Raw genomic sequence first — 20,743 nt, 5'->3', positions numbered from 1 at the left:
TCTGCACAGAAAATGAGATCTGCAACGAACTTTTTCACACGCCCAGACGTAGGTTTTAACGCTATACCTTTCCCTTGCCCTGCCTACTATTGTACCCATACCTGGGTGTGCCAGGCGTGTCCTCGTACTATATTTAAAAAAATGTAAAATGTGGTAACTCAAGTACCCATCAGGGTAGCCGAGGGCGCTAATGCGCTACTTCCTGGACTTGGGCAGGCGCCCCGGCCCCGGATTGGATCCGCCTGTTGGATTAACGACGGGGGCCTGGATGTGGTTTTTAGGCGCTTTTCCACATCCCAGTAGGTGAATACCGAACTGGTCCACACATTCCGTCTCAGTTACTCGACTCACAGACATTTGACGACGTTCGCACACTTTCATGGCTCACACTAGACACAGGCAGCTGGGGTATCCTGCTTATGTCCCAGGGGTTCGGGGTGGCGGCGGGAAGGGCATCCAGACACCCTCTGCAACTAACACTGCCAAATCCGTAATACCAAGGCCGACACCTAGATGGCGTGGGACAAGACCCACAGAAAGAAAGAAAGAAGGTGGTAACTCACATACATATCAAGTGGTGCGGAAATTGTTCGAAGAGTATCGGAGTTGAATTACACAACACCCATTCTTATCAAATCTTTACTTTTTGGAGGAAAATGTCATCCCGACATCCACGAGAGTCTGAGACCTGACAGTAATATTGTCATAAACTGTATGGCGGACTGTGACTCGAACCTTAATACTTTCCTTTCGCGGTTAGTAGTCTTACCGACTGAGATATCCAGCAACGATTCAGGATCGTTGTCACAGCTTTTAAATCTGCCAATTCCTCTATCCTAGTTTTAAAGCTTCACAGAAACTCTTCTGCATATATTGTTATCGCACCACTCAATGAAGAAAGGGTATAACAGAGAAAAGACAAGCCACAACTTAGAATATTGTTAAAAAAAAAATCTCTCGCCCTTTATTCTTTGTGACTCTACAGAAAGACAAGCATCTACAAACTTCAATTTTGGGCTCTTTGTACAAATTATGTACTTCTGAGACTATCAGTGTATCAGTTTTATAGTCACTGCTAACTTAATTTTCTGGCGGGGAGGCATAGTGGCTAGACACTGGATTCGCACTGGGGAGGAGCTGGGTTCAGAACTCTATCCGACCCTCATCACTTAGGTTTTCTTTGCTTTCGTCAATCACATTTATTTTAGAACTTGGTAGGTAACATGGTGACTTCCATATATATACGAAAAATCAAATGACGCACAGTGCAAATAATTCTAAAGAGATCGAAAAGTTAAAGAGGACTAATATTTATGGAGCTTTTACTTCTTTTCTGCAGCTCGTAAAAGGTAAGTTGAAAGAACATCAAACTAACAAACTGACTCACAAAATGATTTCGTTGAGATACTTCGACTAAACCTTGGAGGTTTGCTGCAAAATGTGCGAATAGTTTTGACAGTGAACAAAGTGAAACGGGATCGTCCCCCTGCTTAGATCGTAAATAGGCTGAACTCGTTGACTCGTTGAGAAATTACGGCAGACTTTCATCAGAAAATTGCCTCACTTTCTGTAGACGATGTGGCTTTACACACCAAAAAGTCACCTACTATAAACCGAAACGCAGTCGGTGAGTTTCGGCAGACACGTGAGTTTTAATGCCTCTAGAAACCATTCCATCCGATTTGAGGCTACACTCGTTAGCTTATTATTCTCGATGTTTGCTCGAAGGAACAGGTGGCGTGTTTTTCGTTACTCAGTGGTGTATTATTTCCACTAGTTTGTTTCCTCGGCCAGTCGTAGTATCCCCTGAGCGTACCTGGAGAAGGCTACAGAGAGACGTAAGCGGCAGACAAGTGCTGACCACACTCCAACGTGTGTAGTCAGAGGCACACGAATAGCCGCCGCACCCATCTGTTATCCGCCCTTTGCCTGCTGACTTTGTCCAGGCGGATCCCCCACTGCTGCCGACTACTACAGACTTATGGAGATTCACGCGCAGGGAGACAAAAGGGAACTTCGTTTTAGAGGACGAGCATCAGTAAAGAATCCAGTACATCGTCACTACGATGACCGGAGTGCACTTTCGTTGGAAACTTCGAAATCGGGATATTTTCAAAGGAAGTCTAAATTTGGTTTATCGTTCACCTTTTAAGGCATGACTCACGTACTAGTTGGAAAAAAAGTGGGTATGGCGTTTGTGGCCGGGATCCCCCTTCTGAGGAGTTCGGCCACCTGGTGCAAGTCTTTTATATGACGCCACTTCGGTCACCAGCGCGTCAATGATAATTAGAGGATGTGTGAGGACTACGCGCACATCCAGTCCCGAGCAGAGACAAACCTCGGAACTGGCGGGAATCAAATTCAGTTGAAAAAAATTTAAGAATGTATTGGCAGTTGCGTCAACTGTGAAAGGGAATTGCGACAAATTTGTGCTGGGCCGGGATTCGAATCTGTATTTCCCGCTCTATGCGAGAGGTCGCCTTAACCGCCTCGGCTATCCGTGCACGACTCACAGCCAGACCTAAACATCCGTATTTCGTCGTTCCTGCGTCACAACCTGTACTCTTACACACATTATGTAATTACTGTGCAGGGAAGGACATATTAATTGAAAGTCGCTGCCTGGATCGGTGGATAAATACGATACTACAATACGTCGTTCTTCTTAACAACACAGATAATTTGAAGGGTTCTGCTTTCATCCGCTATGGTGAAACGTAACACACACCGAATGTTTTTTCTTATTTCGGATTTCAAAAAAATTGGCAAGACGTGGACTAAAACGGACTAGTCCTAAAATATTGAGCTACTATTAAAAACAAACTCAGTAAGCTGATGGAAAACAATGTATTTAAAGAATACAAGATCAGAAATATTTCATAAAGTAGTTCAAAAATAATATGGCATATTTTTTTTAAACAACCACAGTAGTTATTAAAAAAATGTGACCACATAATGTAGAACATTGTACTTTCTTCACGAAAGTCACAAATATTAAAATTTTATCAGTAAAAGCATATTCGTTGTGTGCCAAAGAATTACACACGATGTACATAACCCAAGGGTCTCGTTGCACGTCATCAGAAAAGTTTCCTTCACAAAAATTGTATTCTGCGTCATAAGTGTCTGGCTTGTTTACGTTTAGCAATGGAGTCTGAAACAGACAAGTCGCCATCAAAGAGTGGCTTGCCCGGTACATCTATCGCTGACTTATCTGAATTATCTCCCTTTTTCCGCCCATTATCGTTTGAATTTTTACTTTTTCTTTTATTTTTTATTTTTTCGTTTACAACCTTCACGTTGACGGATGGAATTTCACGACCTTTTTCAAACTTCGGGCTATTTTTTGCAGTGTTTATTTCTGAAGGATTAGTAGAAGTTCTTTCGTCAGTAGCACCTTCTTGTAACGCTGAAAACAGCGTTACCAGGGTAGGTTAGTTACATTGACAATATGGTCCAAAATCTGGCTATAGCTCAAATTTAGACCATACGTAATAGCCCGAATTTAGACCATTACTAGCATGTAATTTTTAGGTTTAATTACCGAATAACGAAAACTGGCAGCTATTAAAACTAAAGATATTCTAAAGTCTAAGATTACCCTTAGTGACAAACTAGAGACAAAATTATTCATAAACACAGAAACCATATAAAAATAATGAATGCACACTTCCAAATGTTGCGGTACTGTCGAAATTAAGTTTATGCTGACTACTGTTCGCATGCGACAATGAGGTTGTTTTACAGAATAAGTAACGTAGTCTGAAGCGCTGTTTGATAGTATTTACGTTAGGCTGCAGCACCTCACAGTACCAAACATATAGATAGCCCAATTTTAGACACTATTTGAAATTTGGATTCCTTCCTCTGCTTGTCAGGCGCGTACTGTCGTGTAGATTGCCAAGTTCACATCGAAATAGGCACGTAGCAAACGCAAACTGTTCATCACATTTTATACACAAGCGCAGACGTCATCGGATGTGGAAAGAGGTAAGAGAGGGAGAGAGAAAGAGAAAGAGAAAGAGAGAGAGAGAGATAGTAAACGACTGAATGCTTGCAAGCACAGGTGGATTTCCTTACTACCGTCATGGAGGTGTTGCAGTTGTTACTGCAGTACACGCGCATTCGAGAACAGTAAGATTCAAATCGTCGTTCAGGCGTACTTTGCATATGCCTAATGTACTGTCGGATGAAACAGCGGCCAGTATTGTCCGATAAAAAAAATTATTGCTTTAGTCTATAGTCGCACTTATCTAATGACTATTGGTTTCTGTACGACGTACGATCAACAGGCCATTCTGCATATCAGCAGTATGGGGCTGCCAGTATTTTAAGGTTTTAGTTTGCATCGTATGTTATGTATCGTAGAGAAAAATATTTTCAAAATGTTTCCTGGAGAATTTTTGACTATAGACAGTAATGTTTCTAACAGTAGAATGATGATACTTGGTACCGTAACCGGTAGTGCGACTACTGACTAAATAAAATATATATACTCTCATCATAATATACAGGGTGATAATTATTAATGTATATGGAAAAAACGTAAATTAGTAACAAACTATGGCGTGCACACACCTTATTCAACATGTAAACGTCATTACAGATATTCGGATTTAGATTACGACGTGTCCGATATGCCTGCCATCATTGGCGATGATGTGGCGCAGACGAATAGCTAAATTCTCCATGTCCCACTCAAGTGTCGGAACATCGATGCTGTAGATGAGCTCCCGGATGGCTGTTTTCAATTCGGCAATGGTTTTGGGGTTATTGATGCACACCTTGTCTTTAATACACTCCTGTAAATTGAAATAAGAAACCGTGAATTCATTGTCCGAGGAAGGGGAAACTTTATTGACACATTCCTGGGGTCAGATACATCACATGATCACACTGACAGAACCACAGCCACATAGACACAGGCAACAGAGCATGGACAATGTCGGCACTAGTACAGTGTATATCCACCTTTCGCAGCAATGCAGGCTGCTATTCTCCCATGGAGACGATCGTAGAGATGCTGGATGTAGTCCTGTGGAACGGCTTGCCATGCCATTTCCACCTGGCGCCTCAGTTGGACCAGCGTTCGTGCTGGACGTGCAGACCGCGTGAGACGACGCTTCATCCAGTCCCAAACATGCTCAATGGGGGACAGATCCGGAGATCTTGCTGGCCAGGGTAGTTGACTTACACCTTCTAGAGCACGTTGGGTGGCACGGGATACATGCGGACGTGCATTGTCCTGTTGGAACAGCAAGTTCCCTTGCCGGTCTAGGAATGGTAGAACGATGGGTTCGATGACGGTTTGGATGTACCGTGCACTATTCAGTGTCCCCTCGACGATCACCAGTGGTGTACGGCCAGTGTAGGAGATCGCTCCCCACACCATGATGCCGGGTGTTGGCCCTGTGTGCCTCGGTCGTATGCAGTCCTGATTGTGGCGCTCACCTGCACGGCGCCAAACACGCATACGACCATCATTGGTACCAAGGCAGAAGCGACTCTCATCGCTGAAGACGACACGTCTCCATTCGTCCCTCCATTCACGCCTGTCGCGACACCACTGGAGGCGGGCTGCACGATGTTGGGGCGTGAGCGGAAGACGGCCTAACGGTGTGCGGGACCGTAGCCCAGCTTCATGGAGATGGTTGCGAATGGTCCTCGCCGATACCCCAGGAGCAACAGTGTCCCTAATTTGCTGGGAAGTGGCGGTGCGGTCCCCTACGGCACTGCGTAGGATCCTACGGTCTTGGCGTGCATCCGTGCGTCGCTGCGGTCCGGTCCCAGGTCGACGGGCACGTGCACCTTCCGCCGACCACTGGCGACAACATCGATGTACTGTGGAGACCTCACGCCCCACGTGTTGAGCAATTCGGCGGTACGTCCACCCGGCCTCCCGCATGCCCACTATACGCCCTCGCTCAAAGTCCGTCAACTGCACATACGGTTCACGTCCACGCTGTCGCGGCATGCTACCAGTGTTAAAGACTGCGATGGAGCTCCGTATGCCACGGCAAACTGGCTGACACTGACGGCGGCGGTGCACAAATGCTGCGCAGCTAGCGCCATTCGACGGCCAACACCGCGGTTCCTGGTGTGTCCGCTGTGCCGTGCGTGTGATCATTGCTTGTACAGCCCTCTCGCAGTGTCCGGAGCAAGTATGGTGGGTCTGACACACCGGAGTCAATGTGTTCTTTTTTCCATTTCCAGGAGTGTATATCCTCACAAAAAGGAGTCGTATGTCTTCAGGTCCGGAGAATATGGCGGCCAATCGAGGCTAGTCGCCTCTGGCTGTCCCAGAGCCAGAATGCGGTCGCCGAAGTGCTCCTTCAGGACGTCAAACACTCTCGATGGGGTAGAGCTCCGTCTTACATGAACCACACCTTATCGAAATCAGGATCACATTGGATAATGGGTATGAAATCATCTTCCAAAACCGTGCCATCAAGGAATATCGCACCGTTTATTCCGTGACTGGACATTGCACACCATACAGTCACCCGTTGAGAGTAAAGAGACTCTTCGATCGCGAAAAGCGGATTCTCAGTCCCCAAATGCGCCAGTTTTACTTATTGACGAATTAATCCGAATGAAACTGGGCTTCGTCGCTAACGCGAACGATGCATGTGCATACTAATTCCCATCATACCCCGCGGCCAATAGTGCAGTTTGAATATCCTTACGCAAACAAGTCAGGAGTTATGGCAATTTTATTTCACATAGTTCAGTAATTGTCACTCTATATGTGGGTGTAGATGTAATCCAGGAACTAAACCGATAGTATTGGTGGTGCGAACCAGATTGTGTTACTACGTCGGAATCCAGCCTATCATAGAAGTGAATTTGACCCATGTGAGTTAACGAGCATTTCGTTCTCATTTAAGTATTTGCCCGCAAGAGTCAGCCCGCAGAAACTGCGAAACGAGCCCTGTCGTCCAGGACGGTGTGCCACAAAGAGCGCAGATTCGCCCCCGAGATGGGGAAATTCACAGGCGTCTATTGTGCTGAATGAGGCTTAAGCGCTGTAGTGTGTGAGTGAGACAGACGAGAACCTACGTCATAGGGAAACCCCGTAGAAGCAGTCTGTGGCCAGAGAGACATTGTAGTATTAAATATGGCGGACTTAAGATAGGCCATAAAGGGAAACATTTACGAAAACTATTTAATTCTGTAGTAATTCAGAGAATGAACCCACAGTAATTTAAATCTACCATCCTTAAAACATTTTCGTGATGATCCCAATAAAACTTGAATATTGATCATATCTTTAATAGTTTAGGATCTACTGTTTAAGTGAAATTAACAAGTTTTGTAACAAAGACCTGAATGCTAAGATCTGAACGCTTTGGTCGATCTTAACGATCGACATTTCATGTAGACGCTCATCATTAAAATGACAAATGTTGTAAATGTCAACTCTGTAACTTTATTTGTTTAAAATATGTAGTACATTTAAACTATCAGTATTATCAGTTAAGCATCAGACCATCATTTCCTCCTCAAAAAACACACTGAAGGATGACAGCATGATAGCTTATTGAATCATTAGGTAATAGAATATTTGTTGTAAAGTTTAGTGTATAATAGTTACATTTTCTTTATTTATTTATCAGAAAGCACAATCGAGCAACGCTACTGGTCATGACATCCGAGTTAAGAAGGAAATTGTGTTGGCTATTTGTATATGAATTTAGTGGTGGTGGTTGGTGGTTGTTGGGAAGTTTAAGGGGGACTAAACAGCGAAGGTCATCAGTCCCCCATATGAATTTAGTGTTTATTATGTAATGGATATTATTGTTACTTTATTTAGAACGTGAAAGTGGTCAAGATTTGATTATTTAAATATTTTAAAATTTAAAATGTAAAATAAGCTGTAACCAATCAGATGGACGGCTTCAGGACAGGGAAGATGTTCGGCGCGCGCTGAAATGCGGCCGGGTCGGGCCGAGAGACAGTGCTGGTGGAGACGCGAAAGCGGACGGTCGGTCTTTAGGTAGCTAGGAAGTGAAACGGCTCAGAAAATTTCGCGTTGTGTGGTATCGCAGGACTTAGTCTCTGAGCGGTGAGCAGCTGCGCGCCTGATGTGAACTCTAACTTTTCACCTAGTTAACGATGCCGGCCGCTGTGGCCGAGAGGTTCGAGGCGCTTCAGTTCGGAACCGCGCTGCTGCTACGGTCGCAGGTTCGAATCTTGCCTCGGGCATTATGTGTGTGATGTCCTTAGGTTAGTTAGGTTTAACTATTTCTAAGTCTAGGGGACTGTCGACCTCAGATGTTAAGTCCCATAGTGCTTAGAGCCATTTGAGCCATTTGAATTAAAGAGTTGGTGTATTGGACTGGTAATTCGCGATCAGACTGTGAATGATGGAACCGTGTCAAATGGATATGTGCTCTAGTGTAATAGTGATTCTAAATACGATCACTTTCGCTATTAGTTTGCTTTCTGAATAAACATTATTCTAACCAAATCGCCACTGTGTGACCTGTATCATTTATGGGTCGTTAATTTAGCTCCAGATACTATTATTACTGTTGTTATATGTTATATTAACGTTGTATGTTTCAAGAAATTTCGCAAACTTGTCATCAGGTAGACAATTTAACCAAAAGGCCAGAAGTGTCTAATTTAGGGCGTGTAATGCGACACGTGCGGTTCAACCCTTAGACGAATTTGAACCAAGGCATTTCGATGAAGAGGAACCACATGTGAGCCCGAACATCTTTGGGATATTAGCTCGCACGCACGTGGTATATTAATTTCACTGAGGTGGGAAGAGTCATGGAATAAAGATATGCACCTGTACGAGTGGTGGTAGCATCACGTACACAAGGTATAAAGCGGCAGCGGATTAGATGAGCTGTCTTTTGTAATCAGGTGATGTGGTAAAGTTTCCGGCGTGATTATGGCCGCACGACGGAGAATTAACAGACTCAGAACTCGAAATATATGTTTAAGCTAGATGTACGGGACATTTGATTCTAGAAACCGCTGGGGAATTCAGTATTCCGAGATCCAACAAAGTGTACCGAGAATACCATATTTTTGGCATTACCTCTCAGCTCGGACCGAGCACAGCGGCCTCTGCGTAGAGATGTCAGTGCCAACAGTCAAGCAACACTGCGTGAAATAACCTCAGAAGTCAATGTGGGACGGTACGCCGAATGTATCCTTTACGACACCGCGGCAAAATTTGGCGTTACTGGACTATGGTGGCAGACAACCGACGCCAAGTGCATTTGATAACAGCACGACATCGCCTGCAATGCCTCTCCGGGACTCGTGAGAGCAGCGGTTGGACCCTAGACGACAGGAAAGCCGTGATCTGATCAGATTTCCGTTGGTAAGAGCTGATGGTAGGGTTCGAGTGAGGCTCAGATCCCACGAAGCAATTGACCCATGTTGTTAACAAAGTACTGTGAGAGCTGGTGGTGGTTCCATAACAGTGTGGGTTGTGTTCACACGGAATATATTGAATCCTATGGCCAACTGAACCAGTCACTGGCTGGAAAGGGTTGTATTCGGCAACTTGGAGATCTTTGCAGCCATTCATGGACTTAATTTTCCCAGGGAACGATATTATGTCACTGGATCACAACTGTTCGCGTTTGGTTTGAAGAACATTGTGTATAATTCGAGCGACTGATTTCGCCACCCAGGTTGCCCAATACGAATCCCATCGAACTTTTATGAGTGTTAATCGAGAGGTCAGCTGGTGCACAACATCGCCACTAGCAGCACGTTTTCGGCGCTGCCAACCAACCGCACGGTAGAGAGATGCCGGTGCTGGACTTCAGTTAAGTAGTTTTAATTCGACATGGTACCACGGTACTATAGGTCTTAATTTTTAAGATATCTGTGCCTTACTCTGGCATGTCATAGTAATTTTATGCTTCTGAAGAAGACTAGATTAATTTAGCCGAAACCTGATAAAGACCATAAAATTTGCGCAACTGAGGCTGATTCTTCAAAACATTAGTCTGTCACAGTTGCTGACGGGGCTGTAATATGCTAAAAATTCTTACCGCTTTATACATTGTGTATGCGATACTACCAGCATCTACTCGTATGTACTGTATGCGAATTTCGCTCCTCAACGTATAACTTGAGAGTAAAATTAACATCCATTCGCTACAGAACAACATTATGTCATGTGGACTGTAATTACACTCTTCTGTAGTTAATATGTTTTTCTAGGTGCTGTATAATGATGCCTTAGTGGGTTAGTCGACACTGGTCAATATCATAACAAATAAAAGATAAATTTACAGCCTTCAACAAACAACGTTTCCTTTTATGTTCGAGAGATGTTGCATTTTATCGGATCTTATTTGCTGTATTAATTCGACATGGTACCACGGTAAAATTTGCGCAACTGAGGCGACAACTCATGGGATAGCGATATTCACATACAGTATATACGAGTAGATGCTGGTAGTATCGCATACACAATGTATAAAGTGGTAAGAATTTTTAGCTTATTGCAGCCCCGTCAGCAACTGTGACAGACTAATATTTTGAAGAATCAGCCTCAGTTGCGCAAATTTTATGGTCTTTATCAGGTTTCGGCTAAATTAATCTAGTCTTCTTCAGAAGCATAATAAGTCAAGCTGTAAGGCGGAAATACTGTTGGTAATCATATGTGTTAGCAGCTATACCTGCAAAATTTCCCAAATGTGTTAGCACTTACACCTGTAAAGTTTCCCTAATGACCCGCTAATTGCCGAAGTGCGAAGTTTCTATCATACAAGAAACCGTTAGGTAAAACCGCACCAGCAATGCAAGCATTCTGCTCGAGAAAGGGAACAGCGAGACTCCAGACCAACACATGGTCGCGTGACACGCCGTTACGCCTACTGCTTCTTTTGTGCATTGAAACGAGTGTGCTCCCGACATTCATTACTAATTGCATTTAACTATTTGCTATTCTCTGTAGCTTTTATGTACAGGCAAACAAAGAGGACAATGAGAAACAGTTGAGAGACTAGGACGTGCGTGGTTAAGGCACAGGACGTGCACTCGATCGGAAGTGTGTTGGAATCCCTGCCCTGTCATAAAGACAGCTAAGTTCTTATCCTAAAGCGCTCTTGGGGAAGCTAAGATGATTTCTTTTAAAAGACACGGTAACTTTGTTGTTCATAAGTGCCCAGTTACAGCTTGTTCTCCACCTCTAATGACGTTGCTGCTGAAACGTTAAGCCTTTAAGTCCGTAAGACCTAAGGAATACGCTGAAAGCCATTAAAAGTGTAACCGCAGGAATACTTAAATTTTACATGTTGTGCCTATACAGTATACGGTAGTCCAAAGGTAATGACTAATTTTCATGAAAAAACATGCTTAATATAGAAAACATATACAGGGGGGGGGGGGGGGGCGGGGACAAAATCAAAACATATACAGGACTATATGAAATAAAAGCGTCGTAACTTCTGAACGATTTGCGTTAGAATGTTCAAAATGCGCGGTTGACCGCGGGGCATGACAGAAATTAGTATCCGCATGTATGATTTGGTTTAGCGGCGAAGCTCACTTTCATTTGAATGGGTTCGTCGACAAGCAAAATTTTCCCATTTTGGGGGACTGAGAATCCGCGTTTCGCGATAGAGAAGTCTCTTCATCCTCAACGGGTGACTGTGTGGTGTGCGATGTCCAGTAATGCAATAATCAGTGCGATATTCCTTGATGGCACTGTGACTACCAAACGGTACATGAAGGTTTTGGAAGATGATTTCATCCCCACTGTCCAAAGTGACCTTGATTTCGACAGAATGCGGTTCATGCAAGACGGAGCTCTATCCCATCAAGAGTGTTCGATGTCCTGGAGGAACAATTTGGGGACCGTGTTCTGGCCCTGGGATACCCAGAGGCCATTGGCATGGATCCCGACTGGCCGCCGTATTCTCCGGATCTGGTCGCATGCGGCTCCTTTTTGTGGGGTTACATTAAAGACACAGTGTACAGCTGAAAGCAGCCATTCACGAGGTCATCGACAGCATCGATGCTTGTTAGTTAGTTGGTTGCGTGTTCCATTGATCAATCGCACGGCACGGAAGCCGTTATGATGTGGAACGTGTCAAGTGCACAAAAAATGCACATATGATACAAGATTAGTACAGTGTTAAAGGTTAATATTTCTATTATTTACCCAATTCCCTTAAATGGCACTACATGCATACACTATATTAATAGTTTTATTTATTCCTATTCAAGAATTCATCTATGGTGTAGAAGGAATTGTCAAGGAGGTATGATTTCAGTTTATTTTTGAAGCTATTACTGCTGTCTGTCAGACATTTTATTTCATCTGGTAATTTGTAAAAAAAAAAAATTATAGCAGCATATTTTACTCCTTTCTGTGCCAAAGATAGGTTGGGTAAAGGATAGTGTAAGTATTTCTATTTTCTGGCACTATAATCATGAATGTCACTGTTGTTTTTAAACTGGTCCATGTTGTTGAGAAAAAATTTCTTTAGTGAGTAAATGCTCTGTGAGACTGTTGCAAGAATTCCCAATCTTTTAAAAAGATGCCTACAAAACGTGCGACTATGAACCCCATACATAATTCTAACCACTTTCTTTTGAGCAGTGAATACTTTTTGTGTAAGTGTTGAGTTACCCCAAAATATTATTCCGTATGACATCAGAGAGTGAAAGTACGCAAAGTATGTTAGCTTACTAACTTCTATATCTTCAAAGTTGACAATTATTTTGATTGCAAAAGTTGCTGAACCTAGTCACTTTAGAAGATCCAAAATATGAATTTTCCGTTTAAGATTCTCATCTATATGTACACCCAAAAACGTAGAATGCTCTACCCTGTCTACTGACTTCTGTTTATGTGTTATATTTATTGAAGGAACTGTACTTTTTGCAGCAGAAAATTGGATGTACTGTGGCTTTTTTCAAAGTTTAGAGCAAGCCCATTTGCAGAAAACCAATTAATGACTTTTCCAAAGACCTTATTTGTATCGTGTTCCGACACTTCAGCGACTCATTCAGAATTTCGTTATTCGCCTTCGCCGTCTCATCGCCAAGGATGGCAGGCATATTGAACATGTCACAACCTAAATACGAATATCTGTAGTTGCATGTTAAAAAAAGTGTGTGCACGCCGTAGTTAGTAACTAATTTACATTTTTTTCACATAGCTCAATAACTGTTGCCCTCTAAATGGAGATGCTAGTCAAGGCTGTAGGTTGCGCTTTGTATCTGACCAAGAACAGCACCCGTGCAGTGCCCTCAATATGTTGATACTGTCAGTTGGGGTCAGAACTGTGTTCCATGTTGATTGTGATTGCATTATCTTAGAGCTAAGTGGATTCCAACATGGGAAAATTTTTGGTGCTCTTATGGTGGGTGCCTCCGTAACCATAGTAGCCGAAGTTAAGGGGCACCATAATAAAGATTTATACCACATACAGGGCCAACGCGGACAATAGTGTGAGTTGATTGATCGTGGCGAACGGTCACTCAACAAGAGTTTGACGAAAAATAAGAGGACCACAGCTACAAAATCACTGCAGAACTGACTGTCGCACTCGAGATCCCTGTCAGCATCGCAGCAACATGAAAGAAGCCCCATAAGGATGGAATTGAGGGCGAACTGAAGTTCCAAAATCATTATCAATGAATCAAATGCCCGCAAAAAGAAAACATGGTGTCAACGCCATAAAACCGGGGCTGTGGAGCAGTGAATGAAAAGCATTTGGTGGGTTGAGTCTTGTATAGTGTTTCCAACTTCTGGCCAAATTTACGTCCAAAGAGTAAAACATTGCAGGGGCTTGGTGATTATTTGGACAACCATACCTTGGTATTCCATGTCCCATATGGTCACGCTGCAAGATCCCATCACTGCCAAGTAGTATGTGACTGTTTTGGCTTGCCGTGTCCGTCCTATGGTACAATGTTTGCAATTTTTGTTCCCCAGTGGTGATCTTGTGTTCCAAGACGAAAGTCCTGTGTTCACACAGCTCGCATCGTCCAGGGCTGGTATGCGAGCACGAGGATGAAATGTTGCATTTGCTCTGACCAACACGGTCACCAGATCTCAATATTATTGAGGCTTTGTGGTCTACTTTGGAGAGATGGGGGCGTGATTTCTATACATCTCCATTATCGTTAACCGATATTGCCACTATTTTGCAGAAGTATTTATCCGTTGTGAGACGACTTAAAGCTGTTTTGATGGAACGGCTCTCCTATACCGTGTAAGGTATGGTAATGTATTGTGCTTTTGGTGTTTCCATATTTTGTCTACCACATGGGTCTATATCAGGGCTCATTTGAGGCATTAGAAATCATTAAAATTCAACGTGGCCACCCTACACGTCAACATGTAAATATTATATTTCCGCCGTTGTATGTAACATGTTCCGTAACTGATCAGGTGCGATGCTGTTAACCACCTCCAAAATCTGATTACATAGCTGTTTCAGGGTATCAATTTTCACTCTGTGTACTAGGGACTTGATGTAACGCTACGCGAACAATTTTAAGTGTGTAGCGTCAGGTGACCTCGGGGGTGAATCTCTACCTATCCACCATCTAGGGAACATGCGGTTGAGATAATCTAGAACAAGGCAAAAGGCGGAGGAAGCCCTCTCCTTCTGCCACACAACGGATTTCAGAATTGCAAATTCTGTAGGGAGCACATTGTGCTCATGTGGGAGCGATCCAGATGCTTGTATAACAATAAACTGGTAGCCAAAATAGCAGGAATTCTTTTTATTCCATGGTCACCGGTTTCGGGGAAACTAAAGTCGCCTTCATCGGATCCAGTGGGGAAAGTAAACACTATATAATTGGGCCTGGTTTCCACATATATAACATGTATACATACAAAATTAGTTACATACCTTAGGACACGTACAGGTTACCACATCAAGGCGAACAATGGTGATATTAATAGTTTCCAGTAACACACAGGCCACTTACGACAATTTTGCAAGGCCAGGTCTTACGGCGTTGGGAGGTATAATGTTGCCTGGGCGTATTTACCTCCAAAACTATGAACATGGACACTCACTGATCACAGTTATCGTGACTCTGTACTCCTTTTCCATGTACGTCTTGTCAGGAATGAACTTGGCCATGACTTCATTTTTATGGATGACAGTGTATGACCTCATCGAATGTCACAGTTGAAGGAGCTCTTCGAACGAGATGAAATTCGGAGAATCCAATCAAGCTCGCTTGGGATGCGTTGAAGTGGCGTATTGTAGAACGTCCGCTTGCAGCATTGATCCTCCATCAGTTGTCCAAGCTCTATCACAAGAAATTGGGGTTGGGTTCGGTTGTTTGGGGGAGGAGACCAGACAGCGAGGTGATCGGTCTCATCGGATTAGGGAGGGACGGGGAAGGAAGTCGGCCGTGCCCTTTCAAATGAACCATCCCAGCATTTGCCTGGAGCGATTTAGGGAAATCACGGAAAACCTAAATCAGGATGGCCAGACGCGGGATTGAACCGTCGTTCTCCCGAATGCGAGTCCAGTGTGCTAACCACTGTGCCACATCGCTCGGTCCACAAGAAGTCCTTACCAACTTTGTGGCCGTGTGGTAGCACATGGCGGTGGGTGGATTGTCGTCTGCGGTAATCACATACTCTATTATGAACAATGTCCAGCGTTTTGAATGTTCGTGGGACGATCATAAACCACGTTGGCTATAGAGTAATTATAGTCATTCAATAAAAATGTCATTTCTATTCGTCTCTTTGCGCATTTTTTCCAGTTGCCTTCTGTCCCATGCTGTAAAAGTTCTATCTATGCATAGCCGAAGTTTCATCGAGCTTTCTTTTTTAGCAGTGACACGACACGCGAAAGTTACTTTCGTCCTCAATCATAGCACACCACTGTATTTCTTAATCGTATGTATTCAGTAGTTTTTCAGTAAGTCATAAATATCACCTGTAGTATACCATAAGCTGCTGCTATCACATAAACTTCTCGAAACACGCTTTACAACACCCCACGAATTGCATAGTTGGTATTTGTGTGTGTGTGTGGGGGGCGGGGGGGGGGGGGTTGTGAGGTTTCTTTCTCAATGCTCTTTTGGCCATAGGAAAAAATTCGTACTGCGGACGTGTAATGGAGGTAAAGGTAAAGCAGCATTCCCATTACATTTCAGTACAACGCATTTTGTGCCCGGTTGTGAGCGAGACGGTGGCCCTGCATGTATACGCGTCTGAATGTCGATCTAAGCCAGTCTGTGCATTGTGACTTTATGGCTAGAAGTGTAATCAGCATGAGAAACTGCCCGATTAATTGGTGTAAACAATAGCATAGTTATTTGAACATTCAGCTTCCATCGTGTCAAAAAATTTCTGAAAAGAAACCAACCCTCAGCTGCGCTATTGAAATACTTTATTGCACTTAACCGGTTTATACAGATTAATCCGATATGTTTGGAAGTGCAGCACTGGCTTATAACATGGATAAGCAGAAGTCGAATTCGGACCGGACAGAAATATTGAAGTTCTTGTTCTTAGTGGTTGCGTCGTGTTGAACAACGTCAGTGACGATAATGTGCGAGCAGACTGCTCTCAAGTTGTTGGGCAGGAGGGGAAGGGGGGCGGCAAGAATCAATGTAAATAAGATGGTCTAGGGTACTCGATGACACGAACACGAGGGTGCTTCGGACGAACTAAGACCTGCAGCGTATCGTCACAGGAACTCTGCCTAAATACTGAGTTATCTCAATAGAGCCGCTGTTGAAGGGCGTGGTAGGCTTGAGTAGCAATGTGTCGATTACCTTGTGGACAGCAAGGCAAGGACGATTTAAGCATGTTACAGTGCACTGGCTGGAGAAACAGGGCAGTAGGTTTCGATTTCACGTATCTGAAAAGACCTGCAGTTTTGAACATAAGTCTTTATATTCGTTACTATTTTGTTATATTTCAGAGTTAAGTTATCTTTTTAGAGTCATACACTTCTTTCACTCTTTGCTCCGCTTGAATCTAAGCTCATGCATGTACACCGATATGAAAGTGGTACAAAACATTTTTGAGCATTTCATGTGTTGCGACCAGCTTCAATGAGAGACCTTTATTTGAAACACTTTGTGTCCGACATCGTATCTTACCATTCATATGACAATTACATTCATATTAGGGCAAGCTCAATACATCCCATGGAGATCTAACTGCAGAGTATTCTAAGGTGCTTGATGAGCTTCCGCCCACCAATAAATATAAACCATAAGTGCCTACTCAATTCTGCGTTGTGTGTGGCTTCATTTATCGAATCTTAATAAATTACAATGACTGCAATGGAAAGCGTAATGCAGTGCGCTTGTAGAGTGAAGAATAGTAGTTTAACTCACTGCGCGGGGAGAAACAGAACCACTAATAGGCACTGATCGCATGTCATTACGTAAACACTCATGATTTCCAGTCACTAATTAAATGGCGGATACAAGCCACCTAAGCACTTCAGGATGAGAGAGGTCCATTTGACCGAGCGAGGTGGCGCAGTTCTTAGCACACTGGACTCGCATTCGGGAGGACGACGGTTCAATCCCGTCTCCGGCCATGCTGATTTAGGTTTTCCGTGATTTCCCTAAATCGTTTCAGGCAAATTCCGGGATGGTTCCTTTGAAAGGGCACGGCCGATTTCCTTCCCAATCCTTCCCTAACCCGAGCTTGCGCTCCGTCTCTAATGATCTCGTTGTCGACGGGACGTTTAACACTAACCACCACCACCACCAGGTCAATTTGATGCAACGAGAGTGTACGGTCACGAATGAGGGTATGACTATCAGTATATAGCCGGCCGCGGTGGTCTCGCGGTTCTAGGCGCGCAGTCCGGAACCGCGCGACTGCTACGGTCTCAGGTTCGAATCCTGCCTCAGGCATGGATGTGTGTGATGTCCTTAGGTTAGTTATGTTTAAGTAGTTCTAAGTTCTAGGGGACTGATGACCACAGCTGTTAAGTCCCATAGTGCTCAGAGCCATTTGAACCATTTTTTGACTATCAGTATAAACCTGTCCTGTGGGATATAATATGTGCTACAGGATGATCGCCGATCGAAATATGTTATAAAAATGGTTCAAATGGCTCTGAGCACTATGGGACTTCACTTCTGAGTTCATCAGCCCCGTAGAACTTAGAACTACTTAAACCTAACTAACCTCAGGACACCACACACATCCATGCCCGAGGTAGGGTTCGAACCTGCGACCGTAGCTGTCGCGCGGTTCCATACTGTAGCGCCTAGAACCGCTCGGTCACACCGGCCGCCAAACATGTTATATATTAATAAGTAAGTTTCGGCGTTTTGCAGTATATCATTTCTCATTTGTGGAGCACTTTTGCGCTAACTTTCAGTGTTTACAGACTTTTGAAATTTTTTTTGGTAATTGTAGGTGAGAGCGTGTTATTTGGGTGCACTTTTCACAGTTTCGTCCTGTAATAGGAGATTCATTATATTTTATTCCATTTTTAAATGATGGCATTCACTTTTTACGTGCCGCAGTCTTTCTCTGAAATTACAAAAAATTACTTCGGAAAATGAAACTTTTTTTCAGGTTCGAAAGCATGTTCTAAGGTAAAACATGGACGTGTATCTAGTACCAGATACTTGATTGAAATTTAAAATTGTTGCAAACTACAAAATCTTCTCACTACTGTGTTTATTAGTTTATCTGTTACATTATTATCCTACTGTACATCAATAATAAATAAGTAAAATCAAATTATGCAGAAATATTGCCAAACGAATTAGAAGTTACATGCATTTTGAAATAGAAACTATTAGAAACTAAGACAAATTTCCATTTTCAGGAGAAGTAAAACTGTTAAGGTATTAAAGTATTCATATCATTTCCAAGTAGCAGATGTTCCATGGTTAAAGACCTTCCATTTCATGGTACAAGATGGTTCACAATCGACGAAGTATGGCTTAACAGTCCACATGATATATAAATAATTGGAAATAATACACTCCTGGAAATGGAAAAAAGAACACATTGACACCGGTGTGTCAGACCCACCATACTTGCTCCGGACACTGCGAGATGGCTGTACAAGCAATGATCACGCGCACGGCACAGCGGACACACCAGGAACCGCGGTGCTGGCCGTCGAATGGTGCTAGCTGCGCAGCATTTGTGCACCGCCGCCGTCAGTGTCAGCCAGTTTGCCGTGGCATACGGAGCTCCATCGCAGTCTTTAACACTGGTAGCATGCCGCGACAGCGTGGACGTGAACCGTATGTGCAGTTGACGGACTTCGAGCGAGGGCGTATAGTGGGCATGCGGGAGGCCGGGTGGACGTACCGCCGAATTGCTCAACACGTGGGGCGTGAGGTCTCCACAGTACATCGATGTTGTCGCCAGTGGTCGGCGGAAGGTGCACGTGCCCGTCGACCTGGGACGGGACCGCAGCGACGCACGGATGCACGCCAAGACCGTAGGATCCTACACAGTGCCGTAGGGGACCGCACCGCCACTTCCCAGCAAATTAGGGACACTGTTGCTCCTGGGGTATCGGCGACGACCATTCGCAACCGTCTCCATGAAGCTGGGCTACGGTCCCGCACACCGTTAGGCCGTCTTCCGCTCACGCCCCAACATCGTGCAGCCCGCCTCCAGTGGTGTCGCGACAGGCGTGAATGGAGGGACGAATGGAGACGTGTCGTCTTCAGCGATGAGAGTCGCTTCTGCCTTGGTGCCAATGATGGTCGTATGCGTGTTTGGCGCCGTGCAGGTGAGCGCCACAATCAGGACTGCATACGACCGAGGCACACAGGGCCAACACCCGGTATCATGGTGTGGGGAGCGATCTCCTACACTGGTCGTACACCACTGGTGATCGTCGAGGGGACACTGAATAGTGCACGGTACATCCAAACCGTCATCGAACCCATCGTTCTACCATTCCTAGACCGGCAAGGGAACTTGCTGTTCCAACAGGACAATGCACGTCCGCATGTATCCCGTGCCACCCAACGTGCTCTAGAAGGTGTAAGTCAACTACCCTGGCGAGCAAGATCTCCGGATCTGTCCCCCATTGAGCATGTTTGGGACTGGATGAAGCGTCGTCTCACGCGGTCTGCACGTCCAGCACGAACGCTGGTCCAACTGAGGCGCCAGGTGGAAATGGCATGGCAAGCCGTTCCACAGGACTACATCCAGCATCTCTACGATCGTCTCCATGGGAGAATAGCAGCCTGCATTGCTGCGAAAGGTGGATATACACTGTACTAGTGCCGACGTTGTGCATGCTCTGTTGCCTGTGTCTATGTGCCTGTGGTTCTGTCAGTATGATAATGTGATGTATCTGACCTAAGGAATGTGTCAATAAAGTTTCCCCTTCCTGGGACAATGAATTCACGGTGTTCTTATTTCAATTTCCAGGAGTGTATATGTATCATTTTACTCCTCAAAAAATTCTTTTCCTGCAGAATCAACAATATGTTCCAAATAGCTTTAATACATTATACAGCGCTTAAATATGTAGTACGCGAGATACTTGCAAATACTATGGAAAACATAACCTGAAGTCTAACAAGGAAAACTGTAGAAAATGGCGGCAACTGGTTACGGCAGTTTCTACACCGCATTCCTCCAGGTGCCTGTAAAATCAGTCACTATACCGAAGTACTGACCTAAATGCGTCATGTGCTCCTAGGTGCACTATCCTCTACGTGCAACACTCTTGCATACTCTGCGTTCGTTTGGATTCGTCTTTGTTATCCTTGCCTTGTTACTTCTGCTCTGAAATTGTCTTCAGAACTTCGTATCGTC

The sequence above is a fragment of the Schistocerca piceifrons genome, chromosome 5 (genome assembly GCF_021461385.2).
Source record: "Schistocerca piceifrons isolate TAMUIC-IGC-003096 chromosome 5, iqSchPice1.1, whole genome shotgun sequence".
NCBI classification, from domain to species: Eukaryota; Metazoa; Arthropoda; class Insecta; order Orthoptera; family Acrididae; genus Schistocerca; species Schistocerca piceifrons.
Note: the sequence above shows the minus strand (reverse complement) of the source record.